Below are 25,160 nucleotides of genomic sequence, written 5' to 3'. Positions count from 1 at the left end.
GTTGTGCGTTGCACACGCTCCCAGTCGCCGACAGGGTCCCCCTTCCTGTTTTTGAGCCTTTCGTCTTTGCCCTGTTAAGTTTCGCGCAGAGTGTCTCGTGCCCTTCCAAGCGAGCCCGCGACTGGTCCGTGAAGTGATGATGTCAATGAAAAGAGCCGATGAATCCATCAGGCTAGTCTAGCCCTCGGGCACGATTGCCAAGAGTTTGTTCAAAATCGTGAAATCGCCTTGAATAGGCGTAAGGTGATAGAGATTGGCAAAGCCTGCCAAGCAAAGAGCAGTGCGTTTGAAGGTCGCACGAGGACCCAAAGTTGCCGTTTTTCGCACAAGAGTGATGAGATAGATTGCATAAGGTTTGTCTTTGCGATGTTTATGGGATTTGAACGAAGGATGATTTTCGCCTGCTGGTGAAGAAGGAGTGAATTTCTTGGCCAAAGTGCCAAGGTTGACAAACTTGCCCAAGTGCCCAAGCTCGCGCTTCTCAAGGAGAGTTTAAATCGCCAACATCGCTCTAGGAGTAAAATTTTGGACTTTTAGGCCAAATTAAGAGAAATTTCAAAATTTGTTAATCTTGCGAAAACTGGTCCAAGGCCCGAAGTTTCACTTAAGTTTCCAAAATTGCCTTATGGGCCTAATTTCGGACCCAGAGGCCAAAAATGTTAAAGCTTCACAAGGTTAAAAGATTGCCAAAATTGCCCAGGGGGCCGAATTTCAGACCCTGGGGTTAAATTTCAAAAAATTCAAAATTTCCCAAAACTGGCTTAAGGTCCGAAAATGCTTTGAAAAGTTGCAAAAGACCCCAAATGGTCCGAATTTCACTTAAAACATCCAATTTCGGACCTTGGGGCCGAAATTCAAAGTTTTGTATAAATTTGCAAAATAGGGCAAATGGTCCGAAATTCGTAAAATTTGCAAAATAGGGCAAATGGTTCGAAATTCTTCGAAATTTGCAAAAGGTGGTTATGGTCCGAAATTCTTCGAAATTTGCAAAAATAAGCAGATGGTCCGAAAATGCCTTTGGGTCACCAAAACGCGAAAACTCCGAAATTCTTTCAATTCGCCAAAAGAGTCTAAATCGCGAAATTCCAAATATGCCCAATGGTCCGAAATTTCTTCGAATTCCGAAAAGTGTTCATGGTCCGAAGTTTATTTTAAAGTGGGCGAAAATCGCGAAATTCCAAATAGCGTTTAAGGTCCGAAACTCCGAAGTTCTTGTAAAATCGCGAAATTCCAATAGGCGTTCATGCTCCGAAGTTCGCCCTTAGGGTTAGAAAACGTAGTTTAAAGTTTGCAAAACAACGCCATAGCTCCAAAATTCGCCATAAACTTCAAAATTGCAACGCGTAGGGCAAGTAAGGAATTCGAAGTTGATAAAAATCCTCCATTCCCCCCCAAAGTCGCTTAGGTCCGAAGTTTGTGTGATAGCACTCAAGCATTTCATCAAGGAAAACGCAATTCGAATTTGAAAAACCCCTCCATACTGTCGAAGTTTGCGTAAGAAAAGGATCGTGTAAGGGTTAAAGAGAGACAGAGCTAGTTTCGCGCGATTCACAGTGAAGGTAAAACACTGCACAAACCATTCCAGTCATTCAAGTTCAAATTACCAATTGCCCAAGGTAAAAATCGCTCAGTCTAAAATGATAAATTCCTTTCAAACAACAACCGCGAAAATTCGAATTAAGGAGATAACCGTTAATCTTCAAAATTTTCAGAACTATCCATTGGTCTTTACGCAGCAAGTCAGGCAATTTCTCGCCATCCACTCTCATCAGGTAAGTACGCTTTGTCTCTCTTGATCATCTGAAATGCTTATAAATCAAATAGACGTGTGTTCGAAATCTGATTAAAATGCTTAAATTTTCAAAGTTCACATCTCTTTCCACTTGTAAAACGTTGTGCAAAGCAATCAAAATTAGAATTTGCTCCTAAGATTTAACCAGAAATTGCATTTTCAAACTTAGGAGAATTTATCGAGCTTTGTCCCTGTTAAAAAAAAAAATTAATCCAGAAAGTGTTAAGTGTAAATTCGCAATCAAAAGCTTCATGAATACTTTGGTTCAAATCAATCAAGCTCTTAGCTAGAAATGTCACTCCATATCCAATCTAAATTTTGAATTAATCCTTGAATGTTGGAGTATTTTCTATCTAACCCGCCTTACTTTTTTGTATCACCTCGTAATCCGTGTCCGGCTGTGCAGGGTAAATGCCTAAATCGGCGGTAGAATCATCAAAGATGCCCGCTGTAGTCGAGACATCGCGAGCACCCAAATCAGATATCCCACGCAAAGTTGAAAGGATGAAGTATCAGTATCAAAGAGGAGGATTGAGGGAGTCAAAAGTTCAGAGCGTCTGGGACAATATCGGTGATACCGACCTAGGCCATATCGACATCCAGGACTTCAGGAATCGGGTCTTCTCCCCTAACGCATATGGCAAGCCTAGACAGATGGTGGAAAGTGGCATCGCCCAGGCGGCAGGATTTCCTCCAGTAGTACAGAACTATGAGTTAGTGGTAGAGGCTGCCTGACATTATCAGCCAGATTCTAGATTGGTGCTCCTCAAGAATATGACTCTCGCCAACTTCACTCCTGAGGCCATTGGTGACGCATTCGACATTCCCTTCCCAAACAATCCCACGGCCACTACTATAGATGAAGCACAGGGGGCATATGATATGAATCTGGCCCGATGCAAAGCACTGATCAACGAAGAGTGGTACAAGGAGAGAAGGCTTCCGAGCGCCAGGATTGTGAAAAAGACCCCCAGAAGTGATTTTCATAATGAGCATGGGGATATGGTCACATTACTCAGCCGAGTTATGGGACTTCCTAAATCCAACTACTTTGAAGAGTGGATGTTTTATTTCACAGAGCAAGTCTTCGCTGGGAAGTCTAAGTCTGACTGGGCCCAGATCATAAGCGACAACATCCACACTCAGCTGATTGAGCTTGAAACGAAGAAATACTTCACTATGACCTCTTATTTGGTCTACATGTTCGCCAAGAACCAGCCGCTGCTAGGTTTGATAATGAAAGGTGAAATCGGGAATGGGCCTAGTCAGGTAAAGGTCTATGATTGTTACCCGCAACTGTATTTCCAAGATATAGCTCAGAGAGAAAAGAGCAGCCCAGCTTATGCAGTTGGCCAATATGAGCGCGTCAATGACACCTTCACAATGCGCCTGGTCAGGCTAATGCAGGGAGGATTACACATAAGGCTCTTAGAGCAGGCTACTATTCTAGTACAAAGATACGGGGCTTGGTTCATCCAGTTCCCAAGGTTCTCCTATATCCGAATAGCGGGCTTTGATGGTGCCCCTCTCCGACTTCCACGGTACTGTTGACGTGTATTTTGTACACCATCATACACAGAATAAAATACCTAAAGGCATCTTATCCTCTCTTGAATAAAGTCTCTAACTGCTGAAGATTCGCATGAAGGATCAGTTAGGATGACTCCAATGTTCTGGTTAGTAGGGTCTCTACGTGTGGATAAACTCCAGTGGTATGATGTGATTTGCTGGAATCACAAGGGGACTTACATCTGATGATTGAACTTCCGATCTGCTTTGTTGGAACACAGGCTCTTACTGGCTTAGATTTGAAAAAATGGAAAAAGGATGAGGGCAAAGAGAAGATCTAATCCTAATACTAAGAATGTAGGAGCAATGATTTGATTTTTGATGAAACTCTAACTAGGTCTTGTTTTGACATCAATGGACCATCTCCACAAGGCTAGTGCGATCTTCTAAGGGAAGCTTTATGATGTTCAAATCATCACCGCAGGCATAGACACCATCAAGTTGATGCATATCAATGAAGAAGCGACAAATTGAAATTGAGCTTAAGCTGAATGATTCCAGTTGACTACACAAGGCAAGTCTGCAATCAACAAACTGCTAGTAGTATGGATATACGAATTCCACCATTAATCAATCGCATTTCCTCCATTCATCTAATCATCTACCATCTAAGATTGAAGACTCAACAAGAAACCATGCAAATTGCAAGAAACGACACACTTCACCATTACTTCAATGAAAATGGAGTTTGTTTACAATCAATGGCAACAATTTCTTGCCTTGTCCTCCTATTCTACTCTAATTGCTATTCTATCAATTTCTAACTACTCTCTACCTACAAACTGCTTTCAACTATTTCTATATTATCTCCAATTATTGCTAATTAGCCTTTACAAATGAAATGCCTGGGCTTATATAGTGCCCACAATACAATTTGATGGCTTAGATCAATTCAAGATCAATGGCCAAGATTCAACAATGAAAACCCTAATTAGGGTTTGTTACAACCATTACATAACATTTAATGCTTGACCAATGATAAAATTGTATTGCTTGGACACATGTCCCCTCTAGAAAAATCGACCAATGGATAGCCGAGGTAGGTACATCGGAGTTTGTGCCACCTTCCATGAGTTAAGTACATTGAATCTGGACATGCTGAGGTGGACCTCACTGATTGGAGAAATGATGACTAGGACGCCACCTCATTTGACACTTGTAACTTGGTAGATATTCAACTTGATGTTGTTGAGAAGCTTGCTTTAATTAATTCATCTGGAACTATTTACTTCTTCAACGAGCCCTTGTTCTAACTCCTTGTGTCCTTGATGTGCAGGATGATGATGTACCTCGCCTTGGAACGCTGGATTGAGAGAGGTCGCCCCTGTCCTGGCTTGATCGTCCCGGCGAAGATCGTCCTTGATCCGGCTTGATTTTTCTTGATGAGATCTCCATTTGATGCCTACACAACATTTCAAAATTAGAAACATGACTTTGCAATATATAACATAGATTAGATTAATTTTTAGGAAACTTCATAATAAATCCTTGAGTTATTATTTCCTAAAAAACGACTGAGCTAGGGGAATTCAAAATTCAAAATTTAAGCTATGACGATCAACGTTCAAAATCAAAACAATAAATCCATATCGCCATACCTCACTTGAGAGCTAACTCTAGAATGCAAAACAAGGAATTTGCCTAGGCAAAATTAATGTTTGAAGCCTTTTACGTGATCTTCAAGGATAAGGAATGTCCTCTTTATCAATTCGCCACCCTTGGAGTCTTTGATGTGTTCTTCAATGTCCTTGGCAAGTTCGCCTAACTTGAAACTTGAACTCCTTTGATAATGCTTGTGCCTTCCTATTGATAAGACTCGCACCTCCTCTTGAATGATAATTTCGCCCTTCCTTTGTATGAAATTCGCACCTCTAACACACAATTCGCACTACTCCTTTGTCTTCCTCAAATCGCACTTGAATGATAAAATGGTAATGTGAAAATAACAATCTTCACCACCCTTTATAAGCGCTTACACCACCAATTCACTTAGGCCGACTTTTATAAAATAAGACAATTTAAATGATTTTTAATAAATAATAAAGGCCGACTTTCATAAACCAAGCTCTCCATTTAATTTTTTAATTAATTAATAATTAATTATTAAATGCCATCATTTTTTAATTAATAAATTCGATCTTTTTTTGCAAGGCAAAAATAATTAATTAATGATCAAGCACAATATTTAAATGCCATTTTTAATTAAATTTTCAAATTATCGAATTTTCTAGCATTTAAATAAATTCAAAATGTTTGTTTAGCGCAAAAATTGGAAAAGTGGGAAGATTCAAACCTCATCGCCCTGGTCCCTGACTGAGGGACAGGAGCGATCTACCATTTTAGTCTCGATCCTTGTACTTTTGACGTTCAAAATCTTCATTCCTACGTTGAAATTGCCATTTTTGCTAGGGATTTCGAGCTTGATTGACTTGTTTTTGCAAACGAATGCCCTTTAGATGTGATATCGCCCTGGTCCCTTGGAGAGGGACATGAGCGATCTTCATGCTTTCTCCTTGATTTTGCATCTTCGATCTCCAATCTTCATCATAAGGCGAATAATGACATCATTTCTCCACTCCACGCTTGTTTCATTTGACTTCTACGAGGCATATTTGATGTTTAGAGGATCATCGCCCTGGTCCCTTGGAGAGGGACAGGAGCGATCTTGATGTTTTCTCCATTTCAAGCTCAAATTGGTAACATTTTAACGTTCTCCTCCTTTGTATCGCCTTCCAAATGATGTTTTAAACTTTGTGCAACTTTGCTTTGACGTGATCTTCAAAGGATAACAAGTGTTCTAGCAAATATTGCCCTGGTCCCTTGGTGAGGGACAGGAGCGATCCTGGTGTCCTGGCTCAAATTTGCAAACTTCCAATCTTTGCTTCTTGTTCATCGCTTTCCAAATGGCGTCCTTGATTTTGCCTATCCTTGCCTTGTCTTGATTTTGAAGGAAAATGAATGATCATGTGCAAATCGCCCTGGTCCCTGACTGAGGGACAGGAGCGAATTTGATGTTTCAAGCTCAACTACACTTTGCCACCTTCAAAAATTATCTTCAATGGTCTTGTTGTGCCCCATTTTATTCACCTTTGGCTTGGAAATCATTGCAACTTGGCAAGAAATTTGTCAAAAGTAAAAATCGCTCTGGTCCCTGACTGAGGGACAGGAGCGAACTTGGGCATTTGGGTCCCTTGTTGACGTTTTATAATCTTCAATTTATCTTCAACGGGTTCAATTCACCTCCTTTCTTGCCTTCGAACATAAAACTTGCTTGATCTTTGCCCAGTGCATACCCTATGAAGAATTTCGCTCTGGTCCCTGGGAGAGGGACGAGAGCTACAATAGACTTCGCCCTGGTCCCTGACTGAGGGATAGGAGCGATTTTTGCATTTTGGTTCATTTTTCTTCACGACGGCACTTCAAGTTATATTCATTTGGTAAAATGCATCTCTTTGGACTTCTTCAAATCATCAAGTCGTTAAAATCCTGCGAGGACAAAGCAATGTCAGACTTTAAGCTCCGGTCCTTCACTGAGGGACAGGAGCGAAATTTGCTCTCTAGGCCAAATCGTTACAATTTTCATCAAAAAAAGTCTTGGCTAAGGAAGATATCATCTTACTTAATGGTATGAATAAAAGTTAATGTCCCAAAAAGGTCTAAAATTGTGCATATAAAGAAAATCGCTCTGGTCCTTCAGTGAGGGACAGGAGCGAATTTGACCTTCTAGGCAAAAACTTCATCACTTCATTGTTTTTGATCAAGTCTGGATGCTCTATCATGCTCATTTCGTCCTTCACCATGCCTTTGATGTCTCAATTCGTCCAAACAAGGTCAGGAATGGGTCAAATAAGTATTATCGCTCTGGACCCTTGGTGAGGGACAGGAGCGCTTCGCCTTGGTCCTCCTGAGAGGGACAGGAGCGAAGTTCGCTCTGGATCCTCAGTGAAGGACAGGAGCGAAATTTGACTTTTCGAACTCTCTATCAGGACAATTTTAATGGAATATAACATTTAAGTATAAGTGACATTTCTTATACTTTAAGTTATATTCCATATATACTTTCAGGATGTTTGAGAGTGGTTTCAGACCTCCAGGAGTTATATTGCAAAATCTAGTTTTTTGAGGTTTTTCAGTTTCCAGACTTAGTCAAATTCAGGATCAAGACATTCAGACTTAGCCAAATTTCAAGATCAGGACTTTCAGACTTAGCCAAATTTCAGGATCAGGACTTCACTCCAGCAGGACCTGCTATCCAATTGATCTCCCCGACAACACTCAAAATGCAAAGGCCAGCTAACAAAACCCTAAAGGACCCAGAAAACAAACCCTAAAAAGCAAAAAACATGGGTCCCCATTTGCAATGGGGCGATGTGTGAAAACGTCACAACAGGTACCCAACCGACAAAGTAGTTCTTATGGAGGTCGCAAGGCAGTCACTTCCGGCCGACATCTTACTCAGAGAAAGCAAGCAGGCTGGATTCACGTTCCCCATGATCATAGGCAACCAGGATGTCCACCTGAAGACCCCCACCCTAGCAGAGGAATCCCTCGCAGAGCTGGCCTCTTATGGCCTATAGGACCATTTTCCGAGAAAATATTTCGATCACGATAATCTGGCGAAGAGAGCCTATGGCAGGCGGTACAGAGCAAAGGAATCAGTTGAAGACTATTGGAAAAATTGCTCTGATGACTACGAGGTTCGGAGACGTGAATATTCTAAGCTGAGTGTGCAACAAATGCGGCTCTTTGAATATCGCCGGGTCCTAGATCAACTCACGGATTTAGGGAATTGCCTTAAAGTCCGAGAATTTGAGGCAGTAAGGCATCTTTTGCCAGGTGTTGATTGGTCATAGGACTCGATCATTGATTTTGAGGCAATCATGGCAGCCCCAGCAAGATACACAGACCAATGGTTACGTCAGCAGATTGAGAGGCTAATTCATGAGGGAGTCTAGTTCACTTACCATCTAATGGGCAGCCTCGATTCTCGGTCTTCCGAAGATGAAGGAACGTCCAGTGCACTCAGAGAAAAAATTGAGAAACCTGTGAAGAGAAAGAAGGCTAAGGCTTGTAGAGGGACTCGAACGTCCAAGAGAACGAGAAGGGAAAAGATTCCTATAAGGAGACCAGAGGTCACTTCATCGTCAAAGGACCCCAGTTCGTCCGATGATGTAGTGAAATTAGATTATATACTTGCTCTGCCTTCTCAAAGTGACATTGATGCATTTGGAACTGATGATCCTCCCGCACCCGACATGCTAGAAGCTGAGCTAAGAGCCATTGAATCAACCCAACCGGGTAACCCAATAGAGGAAGGAGAGATTCCATCCATTCAAGGGATCGAAGTGCATGAACCCACCCAACAGAGCCGCCATGAACTGCTGCTCCATAATACAACCAAAGATGACTCTACCGTTGAAGGAGAGCAAAGGGCAGAGGAGACCCGCGAGCTCGAAAGGACTGAAGAGCAACCATCACACGAAGGCGCCAGACAATTGTTCAGTGAAATGGGAGAAAGTTCAGCTGCAAGTAAGGAACTTGGCACCTCCCCCACCCCTTCGGTAACGGAACAGCTGCAAATCTGTGATGAGTCGGCTGAAAACCTCAAAGAACAGAATGCAAACTTAACCATATCATCAGCCCAAACAGTGCCTCAAGAATGGTTAATTGCCAGAGCCCAGATCAAGGCTGCCACCAAACCACCTATCGACCTCGAGGACATATTCTCACGCATAGACCAAGCTAAAGCTAAGGGGAAGAAAAAGCCCAAGGCATATTCCAGAATGACTAAAGATGAGCAAAGGAACCATACCCTTCACATTGCCACCCCGCCTGCAAATAAGCCAGCACATCAGATCACATCACACTGGCAGATTATAGCATCACGACTGTCCCCATTGGACGAGCCACTAAGGAGCAAGAAAAAGAAGAATTCAAGGATTCAGTGCAAAACACACTCAGGCAACTTGAAGAGATAACAGTTGAGTGAGAAGGATATGTATCGGGCCCGTGTTGAACAGGCCGAAGGGTACATCGATCAACTCCTGAGACCATTACACAATGCCTCTGAATCCCACATTCCCCCGACAGCATTGGCACAGAGGAACACAACAGAATTTGAAGGAGTACGGGACACCGCAAGGGCCGTCAAGGAATGGTTACAAGGCATTAGAAAAAGGGGAGAACGAATCCTTGAGGAAGTGAAGGAAATGGCTCGCCACCAGGAAACCACTTTGGTTAAGTTATTAGAGGTAAAGAGGGAATCCCTCCACATCCAGGGAGTGGCTGCCACTACTCTTCCCCTCATGAATGCTCTTTTCTAGACCCATGCACAAATTCCTACATTACCCGCCATCCTAGATCCTCATAACATCAACACTCTTAAGGAATGGTACTGGACTGTCAACATGAAGAATGATGCGAAGGAAATCATCGATAGAGAACACAATGCATGCGAGGTAGTTCTGAAAACCATGCAGGAACTTGGCAAGATAATCCTTCGATCAATGGTTTCGGGATGGGTAAATGACCAATCCGATGAAGTGATACCACCAGACTGGGAGGAAAGATTGGGAACAAATAAGATCACTTATTCCATTAAGGACCTAGGCTTCGCCGGTCAATTCCACTCGGACATGTTGTGCTTTGAGCGTAATCGTTCCAGTTGGCAAGATGGTCTGAAGTAGGTAGACCAATACCTCAAAGGCATGCAATATAAAATTCGCCATCCTCCTATGCCTCCATTCAGTCTGCTTTTCAAATTATGTATCAGGTTCCAGGAGTATGTTCGTGAGGAACGTGCAGCAGGTCGAGATCTCTGGCGGGAATATTTGCATGAAGAAAGTCAATTTTTGATAAAAGGACTTGAAGCTGGAAAAGAAAAAGTGCTTTCCTAAAAGTGCACTTTTTTCCTTTTTTAAATTTTGAAAAGTGCACTTTTGGCCAAAAGGGTCATATTTGACTTTCAAGTCAACTAAAATGTAAAACTTTATGAATGCACCTTTTTGGATAATTTTGGATAAGTTTTAATTATCCTTTTTGGGTAGTTATTACTCATTTTGGGGCAGTTGTTGATATTTGCCTCCCATTTATGGGTATGGGCAGCTATGCTTTATGGATGAATCTGGGCCACTTGTTTAGATTAGATCTGAGCCATTCATCCAATTTTGGAGCCTATTTAAAGGGGACTGGTTTCCCTAATTTTGTAAGAAGTTCATGGATTGTTGTTGAAGCTCTGGCGAAATTTACATAGGATTAAAGCAAAGTTAAGGCTGTTTTCTTTTCGTTGTGAGTGCATGGTCTCTTTCACCATTTAAATTATTTTGTTATGTCTTTCATTTTTCTGTAGCATTTTCAAACAAACATCTGACAGAATCCTCGCAGTTCACATCATTGGGGAATGGCTGATTGCCTTTCTCTCTGCATGGTTAATCTGAACCTTTTATATGCTTAAGTTCGGTTATTGAATACTCACTATGAATGTAAAGTTCTAATGTTGTAGTTGATAACATGAAAATCTTATTTCCCTTTGAAGATTGCACTAGATTTATGTAAACATTGTGCTCAAGTAGCTGGTGATGCTTAGTCTAGTTATTTGGAGGTGTCCATCTGTTTGCTGAAACTGCTATCTTAGTTAGAATTTACATTTCATGTATCTCTCTCTCCCTATCCTTCCCTCCTTTTTCCCCCTTTTTATCAAGAGAATCCGGAGTCCCACTAAAAACAGTATCAACTTAACCGAAATCATTTGATAAGAAAGATCACAAAGATTCCAGGGAACTTATCTATAAATCGCCTATCTCACCGTAAGTCCCCCTTGTGTTTCCAGCATAAACACATCAAACCACTGAGAAATCCCGCAGTCAAGACTTGACAAACGAAACCTTGAGGTTATCCCCTTTGATCAAACATAAAAAAAACAGCACTAGGGATTTCCTTATCTCAAGAGAGGATAGGATACTCAACTGGTTATTCTATTCTGTGTTGGCCGTATGGAGTTTGCAGCAATGCGATTCCAGACACGTCAACAGAATTGGTGCTAGGAGGAGGGACCTATGATGAATGTCTAAACAGCTAAATCCGCATCATATCAGTCCACATTTGTAAAGAGTAACCTTATAGCTTTTTTACCCTCCTCCGCGCGCAACAGAAGTGGCGCTAGGAGGGCGGCTAATGATGCAGTATGGTATTGCTGCATGAATTCCCGCTCAACCTTCCCCTTGAGCAGCCTGATCAAGGACTGAACCAGTCGTATATTGCAAACCAGCTACGATCCCTGGCTTGGAAATCAGAAGCAGATCACCCTCTTTTCAGACGAGTAAGTCGCACTATTAATCAGGAAGAAGAAAAGGGTTTGCAAATAGAGATTGTGATCAGGGAAAATTTAGAAAGATAAAGGATTGCTGCCCTTCGCAAGCAAGTTCTTAAGGAAATCCGACAGTTTTCTTTCCGGTCCACTAATATGGTGAACAATGGGCCTACCCATTAATCCTCCTCAGCCAGAAAGAGACCCTCAACTAGTGATACAGCCAGATTTGAATTTCAGCGACGAACAAGAGAGCCTTATCACTGAATTATATAGCTTGGCCTGGTCAGTAAAAAGAAACTATCCAAACTGGTCTCGAATGTGCATCATCCTTGAGGAAGAACAGGAGATTGCTGATCGTATCGACGCACAGAATCAGAGAGATCAAGAAGAAGTTAATCTAGCTCCCGCACCGCACCAACAGATTTGACATTAAAAACAACTCACATTGGAACGAATTGGATCCTTCTCTCCGGAGAGATTCGAAAGAGTCCTAAGGTCAAGCCCAGAGCGGGAAAGAGTTGCTGGATTTTAGTTCTACAGACGCAGGAGTTATCGCCGGGCTGCAAATCCCAGTGAGTCCAGCTCTGCAAATCAGTAGTTTGCTGTTCCAGCAAGTTTAGTTTTTACAGTTCCAGCAGTTACAACTCCGGTTCCTATTATAACTCAAGCAAATCAGCCACAGATGGCGCACAATCCACCTGCTCCAAATGGTGCCACTTGGTTAGTGGACAATCCATCACCCATCATTTTCCCAACTTACCATGATATGCCTAAAAGCCCGGACAGGTTTTGTCCCATTTTTCATGCAAATGATCCAAACAGAACAGCAGAAGAACACATTAAAATCTTTGAAGATGTGTTACGCAATAGACAGATTGAGTATGCACACGTTGCATGTAGGCTTTTCCCTTATTCATTGGGGGAAGACGCATTTTATTGGTTTATCCATTTGTCAGTATCCTCTATTGACTCTTGGGAGAAGCTGAAAACAGCTTTTACGGGAAAGTATGGTATCCCTATAACCCTGACAGAGCTATACAGGCAGTTTGTAGAAGTCAAAATACAAGGACATGAGCCGATCAGTTCCTTCAACAACAGGTTCCATAAAGCCTTTATCCGATTGCAAGATCCGTATGTGGTAAGTGATGCTTCGGCAAGGGAAATCTACTATTCAGCTCTGGACTACCTAACTGCTATGTTTGTCCGACAGTCACACCTCGCACCGACCACATTAATTGAAGCCTATGCTAAGGCTATGGAGATCAGCAAGGGACTAGGCCAAAACATCGCCGGACCATTGGTGCAATTAGGACCTCCCGCTATGCCTAATCAAGTTCAAGAAATCAGCCAGGCTTTGGCTCACCAAATGCCTATTATGAATCTAATTCTGCAATTGGCATATCAGCCTCAACAATCTACCAATCAGCTAGTTCTCCCTCCAGGACCACCTATATCCCAGATCCCTCCTAAACAACCCATATATCTGCAAAATACTACGGTGTCGTCTAGAACCCAAGAGGAGAAGGATGAGATGCGAGAGTTGACTGACCAAATGAAGAAGCTTTCCTCTGAGGTCACTTATCTGCGAAATCAGAATAACCAATTGCAGAATAGTCAGAGAAATCAGCAGCAAGGTCAGCACCAAGGTCAATGCCAAAACCAAGGATATCAACGACCCACAAGGACGTGGAACACCCGTCCCAATAACGGAGGAGTCCCCACTCCACTTGATAACCCGCCGGCATGAGAAAACAGGCCAACAGATAGGGTATTCTTGGCAGAGGCAGCTCTATTGAATTGGTGCTGATTGCATAATACTAACTAGCACCCAGAGTTGCAATGCGATGAATTTCAGGTTGCAACAAATATATTCCAGTGAGAAGTGGAGAACACAATGCCTCAGCCAGTGCTTCCTCCCACCAGATTTGAAATAGTATCGTCACCGAGGTATGATACAACGCTTGTCTTAGAAACCTACATCCCCCCGTTCTTCTTCCCTAATCAGGACAAAAATGAGGTGGCAGACCCAAATCAGCCTGCTGATGTGAATGCATTTCAGCAATACCAGCGCGGCAATTGGGGGTATTACAACAACAATAACCAAAACAGCAATAGTGGTCCTTACACTACTTCCACGCCTCCCAAGGATATTCAAGTTCCTCCAGACCAGAATGCCATCAACAACCCAAGTTATCCTAGGGCATCGCAGCAGTATGCAGGTCAAGGTCAGCCGCAAAAGGCGCAAGCCCCTCCCAGAATACTTACTCCTCAGAATCAGTCGACCACTGCCACAAATCAGGGCTCCAGTGATAAGCCATCTAGCAATATAGAGATTACTAAACTAGGCCAGTTGGTGGCAGATGAATTCAAGAAGATCAAAGTTAGCTTATCCCTTGCTGAATTGATGAAAGTCTCCGAAGTTAGGGAAGTGGTCTTGGGCAGCCTTAGGGAACCCTTGCCAGTTCAGTCCAAAGGAACCGATGAGAACTCCGGACAGAGAGTACTGCAAGGACAACCCCAGAAGATCAGCAATGAGGTAAGAGGACCAACGAATCCCAGGGGTGCAACAGTAAATTATGTTGCACCGCCCGAGTTCTCAAATGATGAGCCTATGGAAACTGGTTTTGGAGTGCGTGCACGAGGAAGAACTTAGGACATCTCAATCATGAACAATGACACCCTGCCATCAGAGCCTACTATTAGTTTGTTCACTGAAAAGCTAGAACCTCCGCCCTTCCTATTAACTCTCAGAATCTTTGGCAAGAACTTGCACAATTGTCTAATAGACTCAGGAGCTTCAGCTAATGTTATGCCTCTATCAGTGTGCAGCGCTCTAGGCCTAACCCCCACCAAGACTAACCAAAAGGTTACTCAACTAGATAAATCTGAAGTGATGGTAGTGGGGGAGTTGAACAATATACACATGCAATTGACTGCAGATCCGCGTATCCAGATGTACATTGATATCCAAGTAGTAGACATCCCGGGAGCATATGGCATGCTGCTTAGTCGAGACTGGACCCGCGTCCTTAATGGCTGGCTGCATTCCAGTTTCACTCATTTGTGGCTACCATGGAGAGGGGTAGCAAATCAGATCCGGATTGAGTCCGAACCTAGGCTTAAACTAATGATCACCGAATATAACTAGGCCAATGAGACCTTGTTTCTGGAATCCGATATGGGCACTTACAGGGTTCACGCTGACTCAACAAACGAAGTTTTGTTGGTACAATGCTCAAACCCAGTCCAAAATCTGGAAGGGATTGCAGAGGATTATGATAAAGAGATCCCGTCACCAGAGGAAAGTGAGCTATTTAGCAGCTTTAGGGAATTTTCTGCAAATACACGGAGCAGATGCTTCATCTCAAACGTCAAGATTCTATTAAGGATTTACTTCTAACCGGCTGGTGCAGAGTTCACAATGCCGCTCATTCAGAATTAACATGTTCATTATGCAGAACAGCATTAAATCAAGCATGGAAGAGACATTCAGAGGTACTGCAAACCCACACTCTCAGGCCAGAGGACACCTCTTTCCCCGAAATTCTTGAAAGGAGGCCTCCTGAGCAAGAAAAGTATAAAATGATAGGTCCAACAACCGCAAGAAATTCCTCTTTGGAAGCCGACCTAGGAGATTTGAAGGCAATGTCTCCTATATATGTGAAGTCTACCTCATTGTAAACACACACCATACACAGCGAATATCTCCTATGATCAGCGAATAACAATACTGACAAATACACTCTGCATTTGTCAGCGAATTGTAATTCAAGGACTGCGAATCATATTTGAAGTCAGCGAACCTTATTGGAAGCACAGCGAACATCACTTGAAGGTCAGAAAACCATTAAGGGCAGCGAACTTCACAGTAACTGTTCTTTCTAGGCTGGGCGAAGATCTTCTGGGCTGCCGAATTTGTCTTAGGTCTGCTGGAGCGTGTCAAGGCTGCCCAAAGGCTGTCTCAGTTTGGCAGCGATCTGCACATCACCCTGACTTCCAGATTAAGATAAGTTTTGCTATAGTTGATTTATGCCCTAGAAGGGTGAACTTGTAATCTGCTATTGTGATTAATCAAATCAGATCTGAGATTATTGTCGCTGGGTTTTACCTCCAAGAGGGAGGTTTTCACAGGGTATCACTGTGTTATGTGTGCATTTGTGTTTTCTAATCTTTACTGCCAATCGGATTGCTAAGATTAACATAAAATCAACCCCTGATCTCTCTCTCTAGGCTTGTTGACCATTAGGATCCCCCAAATATAACTATTTCCTCAGCTTGTTAACAAAACATTGACCGCAAGAAAAAGTTTCAGGTATCAACTTGTAGCTTTTGTATATCCAGCAAGGTTTTGGAGTCTGAACCATAGAAGCACTCCATTTGCATATCATTGACATGGAAAACTAAAATGTTGAAATGGAATTCAATTACTTGTCTTTAAAAGTACGGGAGAAACTTGACAAACTAAAAGTTATGAAATGTTTGTAAAAAAAGGGGAAAAACTGTTATTGTTTAATGCCAAATATATTGTGCAGAGAAATAGAAACAGAAATATGGCATAAAAATATAATTTGTTTAACGTTGCCAACATCAAATTGTAATCATTGTCTTGAGCCATAAGGTTAGAAGGAATGTGTAAATAGTAGCAGAAATGACGTGCCCTAGGGTGTTCCCTAATTGTTTGATGTTAAAAATCATTCAAATCTTTGATCTAAATATTCTTAAGTTAGCTTGTGCTCTGATTTTCTTTTTAATTTGAAGTGTAACACTACTAATATGAAGTGAAAATGAAAAAAGGTCGTCATTGTAATTTAGTGGAGGTACAAAAAAGAGCCAAATAACTGCAGGTAATTGAATAACTTGTGAGTTATTTGGTAACCTGCGGTTTTTCAATAAGGGCCCTGCCTTGTCAGGAAGCTGGGCTGGCTGTTTGATTTGGCAAGGTTTTTGTACCAGGCTGCAATTAATAGCAAATAACTATGGGTTATGGCCGAGTCTTGCTTCTATTGTTTGGACCAACTCTCAAAGGTTGGCAGCACAATTCCAACTTGAGTGTAGTGCACTACATATGTGTGAACAAACATTTGTACATATATATTTCAGGCTTCAGCAGAATAGCATCTGAGAGAAGAAATCTATTGTAGTTCTAGACTTTATTGACCTTGCAAGTCTTATTTGCTACGGTGCTTTAATGATTTCAATTATAAAAAATATACACATTATTTAAGTGGTATTAATAACAATTACAAGCTACATTTTTCAGAAGTTTCCTTGTCTGAAACATTTATGAACTTTTGTAGCCATTTACTAAAAATTTTATGTATGCTCTAAGTAGGATAATGTTGCTGTTTAGTCTGGAATTTGTCAACCTAGTAAAACATCTGCCAACAAACAAGGACTAGTTAAAATTAATTTTTCAAGCTGTTTTATGTAAATTCTAAATGTTCCTCAAACTCTAGCAGAGAATATTCATGATCTTTGTATTGTACTATCATATTTTTTCAAGATACAAATCTTACTACTTCAATATATATTGTATCTGTAGCATAGAAACGAGACTTAGACTCGGCACGGACTTGGCTAGGCTGACCCAACTTGGGACTCGGCAAAAAATCTGCAGGACTTGGCAAAAACTCGGTAGTACTCGGCAAAAAAACCAATTTCTAGTGAGTCTTGCCTAGAGCGAGTCCTAGAGAGTCCCGAGTCCCCAAGACTCAGCTAGGGTCTGTCGGCTTGGAACTATGATCTGTAGTCATTCATTTTGCAGCCAGTGGGAACATTGAAGATATTGACCTCAAAAAGTCTTAAATGGTCAACCGCTGTCATAAACGTTGATTTTTATATTGTTTACGTAAGTAACAAAGAAACGTGATATATTAGTCTCAGTCAAAGTTTGAAAACTCGGACTTGGTGTGGACTTGGCTGCCCAAAATAGGACTTGGACTCAAGAGTCGGCAAAAAAAAAATCCATAGTTTTACAAAAAACAAAAAGAAATTAATGCATTTAGAGAACATAAAAGCCTATTTTGACTATCAATTTGTCATAATTCAAACATTGCACATATCATATGTGTTGACTTGGTGGTTAGCACCTCCTTGGGGACTTGTGACATGGCTTAACCGCCTCCAATGGGTTGGGTTAAATCCGGCGTTTGTATCGGGTGTTGATAGTTTGAGCTTTTGGCACAATGGCAAACGATTCCAACAATTGGTATCAGAGCCTTGGGTCATGGGTTCGAGTCTCTCTTTAGTGGTGCTGAAGGCTCAGTTGGTGATGAGGGGGAGATTGTTGACTTGATGGTCAGCACCTCCTTGGGGACTCGTGACATGGATTAACTGCCTCCTGTGGGTCGGGTTAAATCTGGCATTTGTATTGGGCATTGATAGTTCGAGCTTTTGGCTCAATGGCAAATGATTCCAATAATATGATCTTTAAACACTTAATATTTGAAATTTCATAATTCATACTCAATAACTAGTGGGGGTTTGGGAGTGGAGACCTGTTGATGTGTTTTTTATGCACATGCGAACACAGAATAATATACCTAAGTATCTTATCCTCTCTTGAACAAAATTTCCTCGAATGCTGAAGATTTCGCCTAAGGATCATTCGAGAAGACTCCAAGGTTCTTATATGTAGGGTCTCTACGTGTGGATAAGCTCTTATGATGTGATGTGATTATGCTAGAATCACAAGGGGACTTACATTCGAATGCTTGAGCATTTGAATTTGCTGGAACTCAAGTCCTATCTACTAGCTAGAAGATAAAGAAATAGCAAAAGGTGAAGGATCTAGAGAGTCTAATCTAAGACCTAGAATGTTAGAAGATAGATGAACGACTAGGTGGAGTCCTACTAGGTTGGGTCTCACCATCAGGATGAACAATCCGACACCAACTCAGTGCGATCTTCTAAGGGATGCTTCAAATATATCCAAATCGTACACCATCAGACACTGATCACCATTCAAGTTAATGCATGAACAATAGACGTGTAATGACTTGAGATTAAGCTCATTCTATGCCAGTTGACCACACAGGGCGCACTTACAATCAGCAAGAGGCTAGTGGTTTGGACTAGGCAGATTCCACGCGAGTCCTTTCAATAACTTCTTTCATTCAATCTAATTATTTACCATCTAAAATGAAGATTCAACAAGAGACCATGCATATTGCAAAGAAACAACACACTTCACCAACTATAGAGAGCTCTTTACATTTCAATGGCTCTGATTGATTTACAATCAACAACTAGAATTACAAGATGAAAACCCTAATGAGGGTTTGTTACAACAAACTCCTTTAGCCAATGAAATAATTACATTCAATATTTGTGAGCCAATAGGAAATCGGGGTAGGTGCCTCAAAATTTGTGCCATCACTGGTAAGTCAGGTACATTGAATCTGGACATGCTGAGGTGGAGCTGTTTGACTAGAGGAACAATGATTGGGATGCCACCTTGTTTGGAACTTGCTCTGTGATGACCTTGGTCGATCCTCCTTTGTCTTTGATGCACTTGATGAGTCGCGCACCTTTCCTTGGCTCTCTCGTGTTTGATGAAGCCTCCTTCCTGGTCAAGTCACTCCTCCTCTGGTAGCTCATATCGACATGTTTATAAGATCTTTCTACTTGACATCCTGTGATTTCTCCATGCAGTAGAATGGGGTCTTTGAGGATGGTTAGCTTTATTGTTTGAACACTTGAAGTCTTCCAACACTTTAGAAGCACCTTGAGTCCTCCATGCTTTTGAGGTGTCCTTAATGATGATGGAACTTGAATAGGTCGCCGTTGTTTGTTCTTCCTTCTAGCCCGGTCTTGTTGATCTGCAAAACAAACAAAAGATGATTAAGAATACATGACATATTCACTTTAACATAGCATTTCTTACCTTAAATCATCAACAAGAAAGCATTAAGATCAACTCGCTTTGGACCCTCTCCAAGGATAGGATCTATAAGAAAATGCGATCTGGATCCTCTCCAGGGACAAGACCTATAATGAGATTCGCTCTGGATCCTCTCCAGGGACAGGACCTATAATGAGATTCGCTCTGGACCCTCTGGAAGGGTCAGGAGCGAAAATTGACAAAGTTGCTCAATTAGACCTCATTTTCAACATTACCTTACCAAGATCAAGTCGCTTGCCTTCAAAATTGCTTATGAATAGGTTTTGCTCAAGGACCTAGGCAAAACATTAGACCTCCTAGGATTTCGCTCTGGACCCTCTGGAAGGGTCAGGAGCGAAATTTGCATTTTAGCCCAAATTTCATCATCTCTTTGCCTCAAATCTCTTCTCAAGGCAAGAATACAACAATCTTCCCTCAACTACGCCATAGGAACAAAAACCTTGGTTTCAAACATGGAGCAAAATAGAGGTTTTAGGAATTTCACTTTGGACCCTCTGGAAGGGTCAGGAGCGAAATTTGTATTTGTACTCAACCTTTCATCATTTCTTTGAACTTTCATCCTAGGCTAGGCCTTTGGGTCCTCCCCCCATACTATCAAGCCCATCTACCCTCAAAGTGATGTCCATTTCAACGTTTTTGGCAAGAAAATTTGGCTATCCTAAGGATTTCGCTCTGGACCCTTTGGAAGGGTCAGGAGCGAAATTTGCATTTTAGGCCCAAATCCTCCATTTTTTCACCCCTCAATTGCTTCCAAGGCATGATGACATCCAAGCTAAGGCTCCAAGGCACAAAATTAGTCTAAATTTGAAGCAAAAGGGAGGATTCTATGAAAATTCGCTTTGGACCCTTTGGAAGGGTCAGGAGCGAATTTTGTCTTTTGACCTCAAATCCATCATTGCCTTCACTTCCATTCAGTTCTTAAGGCAAGTATATATCCATCCTCCCTCAACCATGTCCTAGGAACAAAGATCTTGGTTTGAACAAGGAGGAAAATAGTGTTTTTAGGAGAATTCGCTCTGGACCCTTTGGAAGGGTCAAAAGCGAAATTCTTCCTAGGCCCAATTTCTTCATCCATTCATCCTTTCTTTGTCTTGAATCTAACTTACTACACCTCCTCCCATCACCATCAAGTCAATTTGGTATCAAAACAAGGTTCATTTAGTGCACTATGCGAAATTGAGAGTCTTCCTAAGGATTTTGCTCTAGACCCTTTGGAAGGGTCAGGAGCTTAGAAAAATTTCGCTCTGGACCCTTTGGAAGGGTCAGGAGCGAAATTGATGTTTTAGGCTCAATTCTCATCCTTTTTCACTTAGCTTGCTTTAGACTTGTCCTTTTTGAATCCCTTCCTTGCCATGTATGTCCACCATTTGATGTCCCTAGTGAAGAAATAAGTCATTTGGAGGATTTCGCTCTGGACCCTTTGGAAGGGTCAGGAGCTTAGAAAAATTTCTCTCTGGACCCTTTGGAAGGGTCAAGAGCGAAATTTGCAATTATGCTCAAATCCTTCACTTTTCATCACTTCACTTTGTTTCACTCATCAATACTCTCTCAACTACGCCATAGGGATAAGGTTTATGAGGCAAATTAGGACCAAGAAGGGAGATATAAGGAAATTCGCTCTAGACCCTTTGGAAGGGTCAGGAGCGAAATTTGACATGTTAGTCTCTCCGTGAGGATTCATATAGGGAATATAACATTTAAGTATTCTTATACTTTAAGTTATATTCCATATATATTGTCCGGATGTTTGAGAGTGGTTTCGGACCTCCAGGAGTTATAATGCAAAATCTAGATTTTGGAGGATTCTTCAATTTTCCAGACTTAGTCAAATTTCAGGATCAGGATGACATTCCAGACAACGCCAAATTTCAGGACATTTGAGGATCAGGATGACATTCCAGACTTCTTAAGGCAAATTCACTCTATCCTTGATGTAAGGGATGGGACCTAGGAGGACATTATGCATTCAACCAGGGTTTGATTTAGCAACTTGAAGTGCAACCGGATAGTACACAAAAAACATCCTAGGAATGATCTAAATAACTCCTAATCACTCAATTGACCTGACTTCTTGAGGAGATCCACCTGACTCAATCCCTTCAAGTTCCAGCAGATTAAACGCTTAGACACTCAAATGTAAGTCCCCTTGTGATTCCAGCATAATCACATCAGACCAAATTGAGCTTATCCACACGTAGAGACCGTACATATAAGAACCTTAAAGTCTTCTCGAATGATCCTTAGGCGAAATCTTCAGCATTCGAGGAAACTTTGTTCAAGAGAGGATAAGATACCTTGGTATTTTATTTTGTGTTCGCATGTGCATAAAAAACACATCAACAAGACCCTAATGGGTTTGAGGGGCAGTGATGATAAGCTGCACACGGTGTTAGATATGAGAAAAGCCCAATAATAGAAGGGGTGTTGGGAAATGCACTTGTGCTTTTGATTTTTCTTTTTCTGATGATTGAAAATGGACGAGTTTGAACCAAAATGTGAAGAAATGGACACCTGCAGACCTATTTTGGGCACCAAACAGTAGAACGAAATGGAAAAAAAAAATGTCTTTTCTAGCTGTTTGGGCATTTCCAGGCAGGTGCGAGAGTCTTAGGTCAGGACTTGCAATTCCAACCCTAGGACTCACGCGAGTCTTTTGCAAAAACTCAGGTGTTTTTTGGGGCAACTCAGCAGGATGCGGCTTGGAGTCCGTGGTGAGTCGACTTGGCGAGCCAAAGGACTCGCGAGTCCTGCGAGTCCTAGTCGAGTTTTCAAACTATGCTCTCACTAAGACAGTTTTCACTTCACATTAGTTGTGAGTTAGACACCATCACTAAGACAGTTCTCGCTAAGTCTGGATTTTTTTTGTAGTGGGTAGGCTGAGGTTCTTAAAGTTTTTACTTATATGTTAACTCAAACCTTAAAACTCATTAGTTTCAATGAATACCTTTTATGTACCTATTCTTATTGGCAGAATTTACTGTTGAATTTTATCATATAATATTTATCTGAAAATATATTTTTCAATATCGGGTCACCCAATTTCTAGTAGTTCAAGGGTTGTTAGTGAAGTGGCACTGTATTTGTGATCAATTTTCTGTGGTGGGAATCACAGATTTGGGTTTTCTATTATGTAGGCTACAGGATTGAGTTTGGTTTTCTTCTTATATCATATTGTTTCTCAATTAAGTATTTTTAAATGAAATTTCCTATATTTTATGATTATTCAATTTCCTATATTTGCTGACTCTCTGTGCCATGTCCTAGTCACTTTTAACTTGGTTCTGTCTTGCCTGTATTGCATCTGAATCTGGATACTATGACAATAATGGACAATAAGGAGATAACTGAATATGGTAGTGAAAATTGTAATAGGTTTTCCATGCATGTGATATTCATCCAAAGCATTGATACTTCAGTAAACAAAGGGATTAGCTAAATGCAATTGGATGTGAATCGTTTGATTGCCTGCAGTTTCATTTTGGACCAGAAATGCACAATTTTTAAAAGAAACTGTATGTGGTTGTGATGGCCTTTGTTGCCTAAATCTGGGGCTTCCATTTTTCTGAAGTGATTCCACTGTTATTTGGACATCTTTTGTATTAGCCACAGGCAAGTTGTTTTTCCTTGAATTTTCATTGTTTATATCTGAGATTTATGTTTTTCTATTGCATAGAGTTTGTAATTTTTTTCTTGATTCTGCCATTCATTAGTACTTCGCTGATCACCTCTGTTTTTATTATGTTCGCAGATTTCATGTGAGAATTGAGATAAGCTGAAGACTTTTTGCTGATTCGATGTAGCTTTGAAGATTTCATTTTTATTTATGTTCAATACCTCCAATCTTATTTTCACTAATGTTCAACCAATTTTATTGTAAGAGTGAGGAAGTAATTTTCACTATATAGTAGTTAACCATCTTGATCCTTGTTTGGCAAAATGGTAACAATGGTTGGGAAAGTTTCCTTGCGCTCTTCTTTATATAAAAAACTGATGGGCACTTAGATAGGTAGCTGTATATTTCTTTGGGGTCATTTTTAAACAGATTGTCCCATTTTTCTCAGGTGTAAGGACCATGACTTGTGAATAATGTCACTTCCATTGAAAAAATTGCAATAAATCGTGAGAAGTTGGAAATAACCATAAAAACCCAGTCTTTCAACCTAAAATTGTGATTTTATATAAAAGTTTAAAAAACGACTTTTTGCCCACAAATTGCCAAAAAATCAGTCAACCGAAAATTGTGATTTTATATAAAAGTGTCAAATACAACATTTTGCCCACTAATTGCCAAAAAATGACCATTCTTGTATGGCCATTTTATAACAATAAACTCACCAAAAAAAACAGAATCACAAAATTTTGGCCTGTGCAATTTTTTGCCTGTGTACTGTGATTTTTGGTGGTTTTTCTCATCCTGCTGTGAATTTTTTAGATTTTCAGAACCTTTTTCCAGGGCAAGTTTTTGAGGTTTTCAGAGTTTTAAGGGTTTACTAACTAAAATAGATGACTTATTGTTTCTCTCCACAACTTCCTTTTGGTTCACTCGTGTCTCTCTGTATTTCTGTCTTTTAAATATATTGGATTGTTCTTTGACCAAATTCTTTGAATTTCTCTCCTCTTTTTCAGCTTCTATTATATATGATGGTTTTAAGATTTCATATTTACCCATTTGTGAGCATAGCATACCTACAATCTTCCGAGTATCCGTCCAAATGTTCTTGAATCATGATGTCCAAAACACCTGTTCACAAACAGTGAAATATAATTTTTCCTATGCTGTCATGTCGGATTCATCAATATAAGCGTACTTACGGCCTAAGGTATTTTTCCAGCTTAACTGAATATAACAGTATGCAGAACTTAGCGTGTTCTGCAATAAAAAGATATAAATTGCAATAAATGATGTCGTTTCAATACTAAAGCAAGTGAATGTGATCTTTACTGAATACTATACAACTTCTCTTATGCTGTCATGTCGGATTCATCAATGTAATCGTACTTAGGGCCTAAGGTGTTTTTCGAGCTTAACTTAATGTAACAGTACGCAGAACTTATCATGCTATGCAATAAAAGGCTATGAATTGCAATAAATGATGATGCTTCAATAGTAAAACAAGTGAACATGATCTGTACTAAATATTTCTTAAGACAGCTAAACATAATCAGGTTACTTGGTAGTAGTAATCTGCTCAAGTACCCATTAAGCATTCAAGTATTTGTATTACTTTATGAAATAGCTTTTTCATGACATGGTAGAGTAGAATAATTTGGTAACTCCTAACAGGAAAAATGAACACAGAAATTAGACAAAATTACTACACGTTAGGATCATGATTCGTCATATAAACTTTTCTTGATTTCCTTGAATGAAAAATAGCTCATCTAATGGGTTGTAATCTAGTCATAAACTGAGGCACTAATTGCAACATGATTCGGGCTCAAATCTTTGTAGGCAGGCTCCAGGTAGATGCTGAGTTTCGTACAAAAGTTAAAGGTTAGAAAGAGTTAACTTCTTGATTGTATAAGCTGAGAATTTTTTCACGCTCAGGTGAAGGCATAAATTGTAAGTGTTTCAGAAAAGGACTGTA

The 25,160-nt window shown here is 40.8% G+C and overlaps 1 protein-coding gene across 2 annotated transcripts in view; it reads left to right on the top strand.

Moving 5' to 3' along the window:
* Positions 1 to 23,716, top strand: part of LOC131033894 (putative pentatricopeptide repeat-containing protein At1g09680) — a 35,207-nt gene extending 11,491 nt beyond the window's left edge. Inside the window, exon 3 of one of the 2 annotated variants that reach the window (XM_057965202.1) lies at positions 23,321 to 23,716. The gene's annotated coding sequence lies outside the window, so the exon portion shown is untranslated. Of the gene's footprint in view, positions 1 to 23,043; positions 23,176 to 23,320 lie in introns of those variants that run through there. The other variant, XM_057965201.2, reaches the window with a different exon arrangement.
* Positions 23,717 to 25,160: the final 1,444 nt, after the last annotated feature.

The sequence above is a fragment of the Cryptomeria japonica genome, chromosome 3 (assembly GCF_030272615.1).
Source record: "Cryptomeria japonica chromosome 3, Sugi_1.0, whole genome shotgun sequence".
In the NCBI taxonomy this organism is placed as follows: Eukaryota; Viridiplantae; Streptophyta; class Pinopsida; order Cupressales; family Cupressaceae; genus Cryptomeria; species Cryptomeria japonica.
Note: the sequence above shows the minus strand (reverse complement) of the source record. Positions and strands in the feature narration are given on the sequence as shown.